Source organism: Sinocyclocheilus rhinocerous, unplaced genomic scaffold (assembly GCF_001515625.1).
Source record: "Sinocyclocheilus rhinocerous isolate Xijiao unplaced genomic scaffold, SAMN03320098_v1.1 scaffold1880, whole genome shotgun sequence".
Lineage (NCBI taxonomy): Eukaryota > Metazoa > Chordata > Actinopteri > Cypriniformes > Cyprinidae > Sinocyclocheilus > Sinocyclocheilus rhinocerous.
This window is the reverse complement of record NW_015635022.1, coordinates 405,231-419,747: the sequence shown is the minus strand read 5'-3', so window position 1 is coordinate 419,747 and position 14,517 is coordinate 405,231. Positions and strand designations below refer to the sequence as shown.

Sequence of the window (14,517 nt, the reverse complement as noted above, 5' to 3'; positions counted from 1 at the left end):
TTAGAAAAACATTTGGAGTATTTTTTGTTCGTTAAATGCTCTTTTTTTTTTTTTTTTGTAAGTAAAGTGTAAAAATGCTTACGTTAGAGGATGACTTGTAGACATGCTGTTTAATATGAGTTTGTGGGAGAGAGATGGAAATGCAGTGAAAGAGAAAGAAAGTGAGTGAGAATATGGAAAGATAAGGATATGAAGGGCCCCTGGTGCGGTCATTTGATAAAAGCCAGATATTCTTTGTCATTTCCCCCGGGAGGATGGATTATTATCACAGTATTGTATTTATGGATGGAGTGTTTCTATTCAGTAGGCAAAAGGGATTTTTAACTATTATGGAAGAAGGTATATTTGCCAGTGTTTCATAGTTGTCAGGGAGTCATCACAGTCACTTCAGTCACCATCCAGGATAATTACCCGATCACAGTCACCTGAGTTCTGATCACCCGCACCTGCTGTCACCAATCAAGCCACACTACAAATACACACACAGCACAGCCACTCACTGTCCGGTCTACCGTTCACTCCTACGAACTACTCTGGACTCTCTCTGCCAAAATCTCCTATAACGAATTACCTGCTGTTCCTCCCACGATCCTCCAACGACTCCGTGGAAACGGCTCCACGATCTCCAACGTAACCGGCATACGATCCTCTCCATCAGAACTCAGATAAGCACCCTGGAACCATTCACTGTGTTGACATTCACCTGCCTTTCACTCACCTATTCCAGTCATCCACTTATCCAGTCAATAAACCATCCTGTTTTGCACTTATCTGTTGTGTCTGGCCTTGCTTTGTGACAATAGTAGATCATTTGATCTATATGTTTTTACCGAGGTCTGTATGAAGACTGCATTTACTTCTTCAAATATACAGTAAAATAGCAATATTGTGAAATATTATTCTAATTTAAAATAAAGGGTTTCTGTTTTAATATATTTTTAAAATATAATTTATTCCTGTGATAGCAGGCTGAATTTTTTGCAGCCATTACTCCAGTCTACAGTGTCACATGATACTTTATCAATTATTTTAATATGCTGTTTATTGTGATTATTCTAAGTAGTACTCAAGAAACATTTCTTCTTATTGTTAATTTTGAAAATGGTTGTTCTGCTTTATATTTTTGTGGTGATACACAAATTTTTTCAGGATTATTTAATAAATAGGAAGTTCAAATGAAAAGCATAGAAATCTTCTGTAACCTTGTAAATGTCTTTACTGATGCTTTCAATCAATTTAATGCATCCTTGGTGAAATGTTAATTTTATAAATAAACGAACAAACAAACAAACTTGCTCTCCCCAAACATTTGATTGTTAGTGTATCTTCTTTCGAAATAAATGATTAATCCATTTTAAGAAAGCATGTATGTTTTTATGTGCATTTGGGAAATTTTATCCAACATTTTTAAGCAATATCTAATTTAAAATAAAGGGTTTCTGTTTTAATATATTTTTAAAATATAATTTATTCCTGTGATAGCAGGCTGAATTTTTTGCAGCCATTACGCCAGTCTACAGTGTCACATGATACTTTATCAATTATTTTAATATGCTGTTTATTGTGATTATTCTAAGTAGTACTCAAGAAACATTTCTTCTTATTGTTAATTTTGAAAATGGTTGTTCTGCTTTATATTTTTGTGGTGATACACAAATTTTTTCAGGATTATTTAATAAATAGGAAGTTCAAATGAAAAGCATAGAAATCTTCTGTAACCTTGTAAATGTCTTTACTGATGCTTTCAATCAATTTAATGCATCCTTGGTGAAATGTTAATGTTATAAATAAACAAACAAACAAACTTGCTCTCCCCAAACATTTGATTGTTAGTGTATCTTCTTTCGAAATAAACGATTAATCCATTTTAAGAAAGCATGTATGTTTTTATGTGCATTTGGGAAATTTTATCCAACATTTTTAAGCAATATTCAAAGAAATATGCACAAAAACATAAGGATGGATACCCAGTTATTTTCTCCTGAAAAACTGATACTAGTAATTGAACATGTGTCCCTTCTAGAGTTTCAGAAGAAATCCCAACAATGTCACACACTGCACTCGGATTTGCCCAGATAGGAAGGTCTGTGATCAACAACAGTAAAGAGAAAAGTAATTCGATAGAGCTTAACTTGTATTGAACCAGAAACTATCCATTTAAGATCTGTATTCAAGAGGCACCACAAAAGACTAACCAATAAAACATCTCCTCTGAGAAATGAAGCCCCAAAATATTTGTCATGCATGTTGACAGTGTCTTGGTGTGATATTCATAATAAATATAGTAAGACAGACAGGAAAAAGCATGAGACTGAGATAAACAGACAGGTTGCTGTGTCTCCGTCGAGGACGCGTGTAACTGCATTAGCATTATCAAAGCTCAGCCCATGTAGGGCCGTGAAAATGTTTTCGGATGCTGAAGTGATGCGTTCTTTGATAAAGTGCCATGAGTGCAGATGTTTGCGCGAGACACAGAGTTGGTGAAAGGTGAAGTCTGAGACTGGGTTTGATCTCGGCCTTATGATCCTATAGAAGTCGGTGTATTAAAGTCCAGATGCCTCTCAGTCATAAATCATTCATTCGCTAACTCGCTCTCTATCACACTTACTTCACCATTGATGAAATTATGAAGAGACGGCCACCGTGGCTGTGAAGAAACGCTGAAAAGATAAAGGACAGAAAATATATTGAAAAAAAAAAAATACTGGGAGATTCAGAGGAAAAATGTGTTAAGCTTCCAGCTTTGCAATAAATCTATAATGTGTGTGTGTGTGTGTGTGTGATATGTGCTGTGTGCAGTAATGTGTTTGAGACAAAGAACTGTTTTGTGGTTGTTGAGGCCATGAGTGTGTCTTCATTTTGAATGCTGCTCCTTTTGATCATGAACGATCTTCTTTCAGTCGTCCTAAACCCCCTGAATTCATGATTTCTCCTGTGGCACATTATTTATATTCCATTGAAAATTCAGAGCCTTTATGTTAGTGATCATTTTAGATTCCAGACAGTCTGCATTTATTAGCATTGATGAGTTTAAACTGGTCAGTACTCCCTCTCTAATTAGCAACATTGATGATCCATATATATGTATGTGTGAGTGTGTCATTACATGGTCAGTGCTGCGATGGAGTGTTAGATATCCATCTCTCTTTCCTCCACACACTTGGATAATTAACCCTTGCTTACAAAATGAATTAGCTGCCAATCCCCTGAATCCAGCTGTAGCTTTTTTCCTGTGATGTGACACTGAAAAATAGCATCATTGCTTTTGATCGTACGACTAATGGTAAAAGAGATTTCATGCTCTGAACTAACAAATATCTCTTTTGAAGTCTTTTCAAGAGAACATATCGGAGTAGAGTTTGTAGAGTTATGTTCCTCAATTCCATTTGAAGATATTTAGAATAACAGCACTGGGATTTTTCACTGTTTGTATAAAGTAAAATATCAATACTGAAAATGTTAATGTTAAGGACTATATGTTTAAATTAAATGAAATTACATTCACATTTTTATTTGTTTAAATTAAATTAAATTATTAAATGAAATAAAACATTAAATTAAATGTGTTGCTTTGTGATACTTCATGTTTTTAATTTAATTTAATTTAATTTAATTTAATTTAATTTAATTGCTTTACAATACTTCATGTTTAAAATTAAATTAAATTAAAAATTTCATTAAAATTGTATTAAAAATTTAAATAAATAAAAAATTCAATTCAATTATTAAATTAAATAAAATTTGGTGCTTTATAATACTGCATGCTTAAAATTAATTTGATTTTGTTTTACTTTGTGTTACAGGAGAAAGAGAGACTTTACGTTGAGCTGAAACACATCCTTGCTCGGCAGCCTGGTCCAGAAGCAGCGGAAAAACTACAGGTTTATCAGCAAACACTCCGAGAAAAGACTAAACAACTGAAGGTCCTCTAAAAAACTTATCTTCTCTTCTCTTCTCTTCTCTTAAATAAAGTAGTATAATAATAAAAAGTAGTATTGCAAAATAAATAATTTATTATTAAATAATTTATATATTAAGTAAAATTTTTAATTAAATTATTTAGCATAATCATTTCTTTTTTCTTTCTGCGATATGTCAGCCGGATCACTGAGGGCTTTTTCTCACATCAATCATTCCTCCTCTCACTCCTCTCCCATCATTTTCATCTCCTTATTCCCCCTCTCACCATCACACAAAATGAATAATTAGTTACTTCACCACTTAATTAAGAGTTCAGGTCCATCTGGAGACAGCGACCACTAATGTCATTTTTAATGAGTCGGTTCGGTTTAAGCTGCCTCGTCCTGTCCTATTAAATAGGCAAGAGACAGAGATGAGAGCAGTTAAAAAGTTATGAGTCTCTTCTGAGCCTTAGGTGACCTTATAATGTCCATATGGCATTGATATAGATTGATCTTAAAGCTGCGTTTTGGTCAGGTTTTTGCCATGTAACAGCTAACATTTGGATCCAGGAAACTGGCCCTGGATCTGAAAACCAGGCAAACCGTCCTCAGCAGTCAGGACAGTAGAAAATGCTCCGTTACATTCGCCATTCTTTACATAAATGGACGTAACAGACTTTAAAGACTCAAAACTCCTTAGCTCGGCACAAATTCAGAGCTGATCTATTAGACTATCTGCAGTGTGGAGTATAACACTCTCTGGCGCCCTTGAACTTAAAAATAATGGCCCGAAGGTAGGCATAAGAGGGTTTGGCTTTCTGATAATTTATTGCCAAGCTTAAAATGAGTTACGCACCGCAGGCATCACTGGCAAAGCTTTAAATAAACAAAGCTCAGCGTAATTAACATTAGAACAGAAGTCTTACTAATGAACCAAACAGAAAAGTCATCCCATTCTTTGTTTTGATTGAAGCATGTCCTCGCGCTCCAGCCCCCTTTAGGAAATTAACATTAATGAACACCGGTCTTTTGACTCTCCATGCTTGTTTGGAAGATGTTTCCAGAGTTGTGTCTTTGTAAAATACCCAGTAGTCTGAATATTATTATATGCTGTATGAAAAGCTCATAGCAAGTATTTTGTTCATTTAAATGTTATGTGCCAAAAGTGCAGTTTTTGTTTAAAAGTTGATTAAACAATGCAAATTTCAGCCCAATTCACCACCTGAATTTGAATTTCCATCAAACATGTTTCAGTTGTTGCTGATTCCCCTGGAATAAAAAAATAAATACGTAAGTAAATAAATAAATAAATACATACGTAAGTAAATAAATAAATAAATATAAAATGATAATTATAATAATTTGTGGCAGACTTGGAATTGATTTATTTTTAAAGTTATTATTATTATTATTATTATTATTATTAATTTTTATTATTATTTTTTAATATTTTTATTCAGTTTTGTGAATGGAAGGAAAAAAACGTTCAATGTACAGACACATTTGGAATATCTGTGCAATAACCTTCCCAAATTGTAAAATAAATGCCAATGTTCAATAAATAATCAAATAAAAAAATGCTAATAAATGTAATTAAAAAAATACCAAAAATAATTAATATTGTTAATAACTAAACAATTAGTCTGCCAAATAATACTGATTTGGAACTGGTTTATTGAAGTTTTCTTTTAATTTAATCAAAATATTTTATTTGGAATTGAATTGTTGAAGTTTTAAAATGATCTTATATTTTTATTTTCTAATAATTTGTATTTAATTTTGTAAACAGAAAAACATTTAAAGCAAAAATCTTTCAATGAGCAGAAACATGTTGAATGCCTGTCATGTGCAATAACCTTTGCAAATCATCCAATCCAAAACCAGCTCTGCAGCACAGCACATCCAAGATTTCTTCATTTATTACTTCCTATCTACTTCCACCCTCTCTCACTTTCTGTCCATCTTCCTCCTTCTCTTTAGCATTTCTCTTCTCTCTGTTCTTTTGATTACTGAGCTCTGGGCTCTTGGGTCACCTGCACTATGTGGGTGGTTTCGAGCACATTGGATGAATGACAATTAGAGCTTGACTGATATGTGCAAAGATTGACGGAGATCAATGAGATGCCACAGAGGAAATCACTCCATTCCTTGCTCAGAGGGAGAGATGAGGTGACCGTGTTAAGCCGAACACATCCTCAGTGATAGATCACAACTGTACAACTAGGACCCATTTATAGCAAAGAGGCGCCTACTGAAGGACGAGCGCAGCTTTAGGAAACATTGCACATTAATTGACAAATGGGCTCTTAGATGCTTTACAATATTTAGATGGTTGGAAGCACCAAAGCAGTACATATAAAAGGAATAAGCTGCTTGAGACTGTGAGTTACAGTTTTTTACCGTGATTATCAGGCATTATGTGGAGCACTTAATCATGCTGCAATCACTGTAAGAATGTGTTGCTTTCATAAAATGATACTTTAATTAAAAGCAACATGTAATATGTTCAATATATAATACAATGAAAAAGATTCCAATGAAATTAATTAAAAAGTACCAAAAATAATTACTGTTGTTAATCACTAAACAATTAGTCTGCAAAGCAATATAGTTAATCTACCTAACTGTAGGCTGTTTCAGCTCTGAATTAAACAAAAAAATATTTTTCGTTAAAAAAAATGAAGGGTTTTTAAAAAAATGTTTAATTAACCACAATTGCCTACTAATTTTTCAGTGTTTACTCTTAAAAAAAAAATCAAATCGACCAGATAAATATATTTATTATTATTATTATTAAAATATGCTTAAATACAACAAATGGTCATATGTACTGGTCTTTGTGCAGTTGACCCAGTTATGGTTGCCAGGCAAGTTTGATGCAACCAAGTGCATTAATATAGAATTTACATGTAAAGTAACAGGTGTGCACATATCAAATATTTTAATGGTTTCAAACACAGCTTGTCCAAACAGATTTTGACTGTGCTAACAAGATTTGTCCACCGTTTTCTTTCCTTTCACAGGTCTTAACAGCAGAGCTCAACATGCACGAGTCGCAGTCAGAAGACTACAAGTATGAGATCGAACGTTTGGCCCATGAACTCCAAGAAAAAATACCTTGCACAAAAACAAAAAGACCAGGAGTACAGGTGAGAAAGAAAGGTTTAAACCCAAAAATGACAATTCTGTCATCATCTACTCGCCCTCATGTCCTTCAAAACCTGTATGACTTTCTTCTCTGGAACACAAAAAGACATTTTTTGAAGACTGTCTGTGAAACACTTCAGTTTACAATAAATGTGGACTGAAGTATTCAAGCTTAAAAAAGGATGCAAAGGCACAATAAAACTATCATAAAAGTAGTCCCAATGGCTCATATTCTTCTGAAGTCATAAAGTCTAAAGTTCTAAAGTTGTATGGACCAGGTTTATGATGCTTGTGGTGCTTTTGCATCCTTTTAAAAAGTTTGAAAACATCAGTCACCATTAATGAGGGTGAGTAAATGATGACAGAATTTTCATATTCGGCTAAACTAAGCATTTAAAAACAACCATGTGCCAGTATTTTGAGTGTGTGTGCATGAGGATTCAGGTGGAAGACGTTGATCCCTGATCAGCATATAATGTAACATTATACCCACAGTATAAGTCAGACCAGCAGAAAGCCCTTATAGTGTTTTCTATGTGTGTGGTGTCTGTCTATCTGTATATTTCATGGTCCTGACAGAAAATGACCTTCAATATTGCCAACAAGCAGACAATAACGGCACCCTCTGACACGTCCGAAAATGATACCTCAAATAACAGTGAGAAAGGAAAAAGGCATTTGGAGTTGGAGAGAAATCAATGAGCCAGTGAATTGGAAAGATTTCTCTCATTTCGCCTCTGTGTTCTTGGGAGCAAATTGTGACACTGAAAATTATAGAATGATGCAAAATCGCTCTCTGCTACTTGCTGATTAGTAGGTCCCTGCCAAGTTCCACTGCTATTGGCCTTCGATCTAATGAGATTATGACTAATCGTGAGGTATTTTGAAAGCATGTATGTTGTTTATCCTGGGGAGTCTTATTTGCTAGCGCACTTGCTTGGGAGAAATCCATTCTTATGTAAATGTCCTGTTGAATTGATAATTTATGTAAGTGTTTTTATGACAATTTAAACACAAATTAGTTCTGCAGGTGTTTCTTGAATATGGCCCATACAATGCACGTTTCTGCCTCAGATATGATAAAATAAAATAAAATGAAAAGTACATTACACCTATTAAGCCTATATTTTCAAACCATATATGACAAATAGGCTTTTTATGGTCAGGGGGTTGGAAGCTTGGACATTTCTTTTTGAGATTCACTGGTTACAAAATTAAATAAAAGAGCACATGGCTTTCTTCAGTTAGAGTTTGGCACGTCTGAAGCAGCAGACACAGATTGCATGGATCTGATTGGGCAGTCTCTGCCGCCTGGTTTAGAAGCACAACTGCTCTACTTCCTGAAACATCACGGAATGTCCCACTGTTTTAATTGGACAGGTTTCAGACTTAGTGGTTGACCAGTAGGAGTCTAAGAAAAATTCCTGGTTGCCTTTGTGTGGTGTCTTAATAAGAGTGAAATTAATAACATCCATCATCTCTGCTGATCTACAATTTCATAACTGTATCCCAGAGAATGACTTGATTTCTAATTGAGATATATAGGTGAGTTAATGAATTACTTTTCTCTATCAGTCCTCACAGATTTATTCAGTGTGTCTGATATGTCTATTAATCAAAATAATGAAGTAGAAATACGTTGTCAGACTCTGTTCCTTGTTTTGTGTGTGTTTTGCTCCCCATGTGCCTTCCTTGCCCTTATTTGGTCCTTCCTGTTGCTGTCCCCATTTAGTTCTATTAGTTCCAGGTGTCACCTGTCTGCCCCTCGTTATCTGCCCTATTTGAGTTCTAGCCCGTTCTGTTCCCCCTTGTCCGGAATTGTATATGTCTACCCTTGCTACGTGTGTTTCCTTGTTCCCTGGATGTGATTAAAATCTATATGTTTGAATTCCACTCCTCGTCAAACATATAGATTTTATATATATATGGAACATATACGTGCTCCTCACAGTAGCGAACCGTGACATACGAATACTACTGTTGAAAAAAAGTTTGGAGTCAGTAAGATTTATTAATGCTTTTGAAAGAAGACTCTTATGCTCACACTGGCTGCATTTTATTTTGATCAAAAACTCCAGTGAAAACCGTAAAATATTATTACAATTTAAAATAACTGATTTGTATTTCAATGTATTTTGAAATATAATTTATTTGTGTGATGGCAAAGCTTAGTTTTCAGCATTGATTACTTCAGTCTTCAGTGTCACACGATCCTTCTGAAAATCATTGTAATATCCTGATTGGTTGTGTAATTGTGTTCAATGTCAGTTTTGATCAATTGAATGTGTCCGTGCTGAATAGTTTTTTTTGTGTTTTACCACCAAAACCACAAACAAACAAATATTTTCTAAAAAGTACTTGAGTAGAAACGTTTCTTTTAACGTTTACTTTCTCCTCACTTCATTTAGTAAAGAAAATGAGTAATAAAATGAAAAATGAACCTTATTGTTACTGTTACAAGCTGGTTTATCTGGTCAGTCAGCTGATCTCCCAGTCTGACCAGCCATAAAAACCCGATTGTTGGCCTTCTAAGACCAGCAAACCATCATAGCCTGGGTTAAACCGGTTTTCTTTTTCAGCAGGGCTTGAAAATCAGAAGACACAATCAATGTGAGCTTTAAATGTGTTTTCAGTTATAAAATAAAGCAGATACCTTTTTGGCTTTATAAACGCTGTGAAATGCTAATAAAGTAATGTGGCATGAGATTAGGTTCATATTTCTGGAGTCTCACGCTATCCTATCCTGGAGAACTGTTTGCATATTTATCAGATATAACGTTCATAAGGTAATGAAATGTGATTACCCTGTCCATTTTGTTGGTGCCATATAGTTAATATAATGTTCTTGTTCTTCTCATAAAAACGTCAAACAATATTTCACTAAGTAGACTATGCTGCAAAAATCCTTTTCTGAACTCATATCATTATCTAGTTTTTTTTTTTTTTTTTTTTTACATATACAGCTTTAAACTCTTTGTCTAGGCCAACCGCAGACATCACTTCCTCATGTGTTTTGAATTCTCCTGGCTGCACGATTAAACATTGCACTTAAGCCTTGCTGATGGGCAGCATATTGATTTCCTTTTCCCCCCTCTGACATCTCGTGAGCTCAGACCAATGGCTTAATTCTACACAAATCCTACATCAGTGTTTTCACACCAAGTAAAACAAGTTGTTCATAAGTAATGGAGAAGGTCTAGTTTTCCTCACACCAGCAGAGGGATAAAGGCATTTAGCTGAATGACAAAGATATTTAAGGAGAGCACTAAGTGATTCACAGGCCATTTGAGACAAAACAGCTACTGTACATACTGTACAGCTCTGTTATGAAAGACTAGTACCTTGATATGTAACTGAATCTTGGCCAAATTAAACTTCGGTTATGAATTGATTGATTTTAAGGTATAAGCGCTATAGTCACTATATAGTAAAAACAGTATTTGCACTTCACAGTGATTGTGGCTTGAATGTATTTTACTTTTTGTTAGTAGCTTTTAGCCTTTTTAAGGGTAAGCTGATGTAGTTTAACTACTTTAAAGTGGAAATGAAGCAGTCAAGTTAACATCAATTACTAAATGGATTTCCAGTCTATTCAACACTTATACAAACACGACAAATGTAAACTTTAAAAAGATAAAAATATCCTGCTTTTATAGCAGCGTTGCTACCATCTTGCAGTACTGTTGCGTCACATGGTTGCTTTCTTGCCATTCGCATTTAATATTAACACAATTTGTGCTTGTTAGACAAGGTGAGGAAGTCAAATTTATTTGTACAGAGCCTTAGACATGACTTGCGAGGAAAAATGAAAGATATCGTGGCCATGAATTTAAAATTCGTTCCTACAACTTATTTAGCTATTCCCTCATTTTTTTTTTTTTAATTGTGGCCATGTTGTACTAATTCATTTCTTAATTTTAATTTAACGAGGGAATGAATTAATGAAATGTGGCCACAAATTAATAAGTTGTAGGAACAAATTATTAATATCTATTTTTTCCACGTGTCATGTGCAGGACTCCATAGTACAATTCAGCTTTACTTTCCCTGGCTGTGCAACATCCAATATAAATGTCTTGCTCGTGTGGAAGTTAGTTTTCTGACCATTTCCAAACAGGAAAGTTTATACTAAATTATTTATATTAAATAATAAGTAGCTTGGCAACACTGAAAGCTGCATGCTATGAATTTTGCATTTTCGTGTTTTCAGTGTACTGGATGAGATGGTCATGTTTCCTGAAATAAGGCAGGAGATGAGAGGAACACACACATGGCATCAAGGGAGCAGAAATCTGCGTGCCTAGCTTGTTTTAGCCTTTCTGGTTAGCACATGTTGCAGCCCGTCTACATTCATAATGGGCAGAAAATCTTTCATGGCTTAAAGCAGCAATATTAGCAACATCAATGAATAGATTAAGACGGGTCAACACGAGTCAATGGATGGATTTCTATGGTTAAAAGGTTGAATAAATAATGCAGGACCTTAATGTGTAAGTGTAACTGACCAGTGGATTGCCATTAAGCCTAATACAGTTGTGTTCAAAAACCTGAGACTGTTAGCAAAAATTTATTTTTCTAATTTAACAATTTTTTTTCCCTTTGCAAATACTATTATCAGCATAAAAACAGATGTATGTCCTTGTTTTACTTTAACAGCACCAGTACTCCTCCCTGGATACATTTACTTACATCTGAGTAGTGACCTAGAAATACAGCAGAATCTATATATCTATATATATATACATATATAATAGATTAATGAGACCAAAGACTGCCCGTTAGATTTACCCAAAACAAATTATAGCTCATGTTTAACCACTATAGAGACATCAGATCCAGCTGCAAATTCCAGAAGATCTAGCCGAGGTGAGAATGCTCTTGGTGGGTTCATGAGCGCTGAACAGCTGCTGACGCCCTGGAGCTCACATCTCCAAAAACATCGAAGCAGATTTTCAAATAGACGTTATCTTTATTAACAAACTGCATATTTGAAGTCTAAACAAGTACATTCTCGCCTAACAAACTCTTAAAACTACATTCCTTGACACAAAAACAGTATTATTTATTAAATTATAACGTTAGTGGATTTGGCCATGACACTCACTGTGAGAAATACTGCAAGCGGGGTGATACAAACGCTGAAACGGTTGGAGTTCCGATATCACTTGAGTATAGATTTTTTTTTTTATACATTTAAGTAATATTTTGAATCCCAAACTCAAGACTTTTGAACCCAACTGTCTATAGCAGGTAGTGAATGTGTAAATGTGGTATGGTAATGTTCACTGCCATAATGGCATCCGTGGTGTTGCATTGGAACAATCTACTCTGAATTATGCATTTACACACGTTCAGCTGGTGAATGTAAAAGGTTTAAACTCCAGTGCATATGTCATGAATGGCATTTCAAAGAATCGACAATGGCATTATAGAACAAATGAACATTCACTATCCCTTTGTTCCTAATAGCAGTCTCTTGCTGATCAAAAGATTGGCGCAGTGTAATTTTGCCCCTAATGTTAATGATTGCATGGTTGCTTTCAAGACTAAATTAAATTGCCCTAATTAATTTTAGATTAAAAATAGTGGCCCCAGCCTTTTTCCCACCATCAAATAATCTGTCAGCACCGAGCAGAAGCTAAAGCCACAGTTTTTGTTTTGATAGGTTCAAGTGTGTTTACTCTTCTGTATTCTTTCTTGTCCTATTCTCCATCATTCACTTAAAGGCTTTTATGCTATTGTTTTCCATTAAATCTCTTTTGTCTCCCTCTTTTTTTCTCTCTCTCTCTTTCACTTTTCAGATGTGCTCACAGACCATTTAAAACTTAATCTCGACCAACCATTTCTGTTCTCTCTGCTCGCACGGTTCATCTCCACTGAAGTGTGGTAACTGGCTCCATCTTCTCCAAAACTCTGGAAGCCATTTTGGCTCGCTCAGGACATTTGGATTAACTGCTTTAACCACACAATGTGGTGTTTTATTTTATAATTTTTTTTCCCCATACACCTTGGCTTCATGCAAAAGTGTGACCTACTTGTAAACATGAAGGCTTGGCAAGCTTGTGCTGTGTCAAGAGTAAGCTAGACACCCACAGAAACGAGTGACATACACACTCTTATGGCATATTGTTTATGTTTTTGCATAATACAGCTAGTATCTTCCAATTCAACTATATTTTGAAGAATGGTTTCTGCCAGTTGCATAAATATAACCACTATATTAAGAATGTGTCTTAAGAGCTAATCTGTAATAAAAAAAGATGAAATCAATCAACTCAGGGTGTGTAAATTTGTTAAAAATAATAAATAAATTAATAAATAAAGGCAGTGCAGACCATTTTGTTCTTATAAGAACTAATCTGACCAAGTAGAAGTTCATCAAAGGGTAATCTGTTTTACTTTTTGGATTCAAATTACTGTTTAGTACCACTATTTCAGTGTACACATTCATGCCTTTTTTTTTTCTTTTTCTTTTTTTCCAGATCAGACCACAAATTTTCTTCTTAGCATTGCTGGAGAGCTCATAAAGTTCGATATTTGAGTGCAAATTAAATATTGCAATACCAAGAAATAATTTTCAGGAGTTGAGTGGGTGGCGAAGCCTTCATTTCTTAGAAGTTTCTGCATTGAACCGTAGTTCCACACATGAGATTAATAGTCAACTGAATTTTATTTTTGTACTACATTTATAGAACCGTAAAGAACACAGTGAGAGCAAAGCAAATAAACACTGTTTGCTTCCTCCTTGTCTCCTTGGGAAAACACGTAATAAGCTCCAAGCATTTTTTCAATCTATTGATTGAATAAGGCCTAACAGACCGCACATCGAAATAGACCTTGCTTTTCCCCTCTCTTTCAAAGAAACATAGGCCATTTAAACAAAATGTCAGAGCAGCAAAAAAGAAATCAATAGCAATTAGTTTTTGGGGTTTTTATTTTGGGGTTTTGTGACAGTGAGGTAATATTACTCAAAGATTTCTTTTAAATTAGATCACAGCAGTTTGTAATATGTGCTAAAATTGACTTGAAGAAATAAACTTGTGGTGTCAATTAACGGCTCTATATCCCTAGACAGCATTTTATCGCATTATTATTATTTTTTTTATTGACAATAATTCACATTGATTTCATAAGATGTGGACAAAAGAATATACTGTAGGCAATTCTTAAGACTCCCCTTTGGAGAAACACTCAGCGTGCATATAAACAAATACGCAAATACAGCCCTTCAGGAATAACTTCTTGGCTCATAGTTGAGTGAGCGCTTACTGACTGGAAATATCTTGTGGAGGTTTGGTTGAGTGCAAGGTCAGAGGTTTTAAATAAGAATTCCTTCCTTGACAGACTTATATATTTTTTTTTGACAGACTTACAGCAGTTTTCGCAGTTTCCAATATACACATTGGTGTTTTTTTTGTTTACTTTCCCTTCAGGAAAAATATACAAATATTTTTATTATATATATATA

The 14,517-nt window shown here is 34.6% G+C and overlaps 1 pseudogene; it reads left to right on the top strand.

Annotated features, from left to right (window-relative positions):
- Positions 1-14,517, top strand: part of LOC107746063 (cilia- and flagella-associated protein 58-like) — a 90,991-nt pseudogene that overhangs the window by 65,051 nt on the left and 11,423 nt on the right.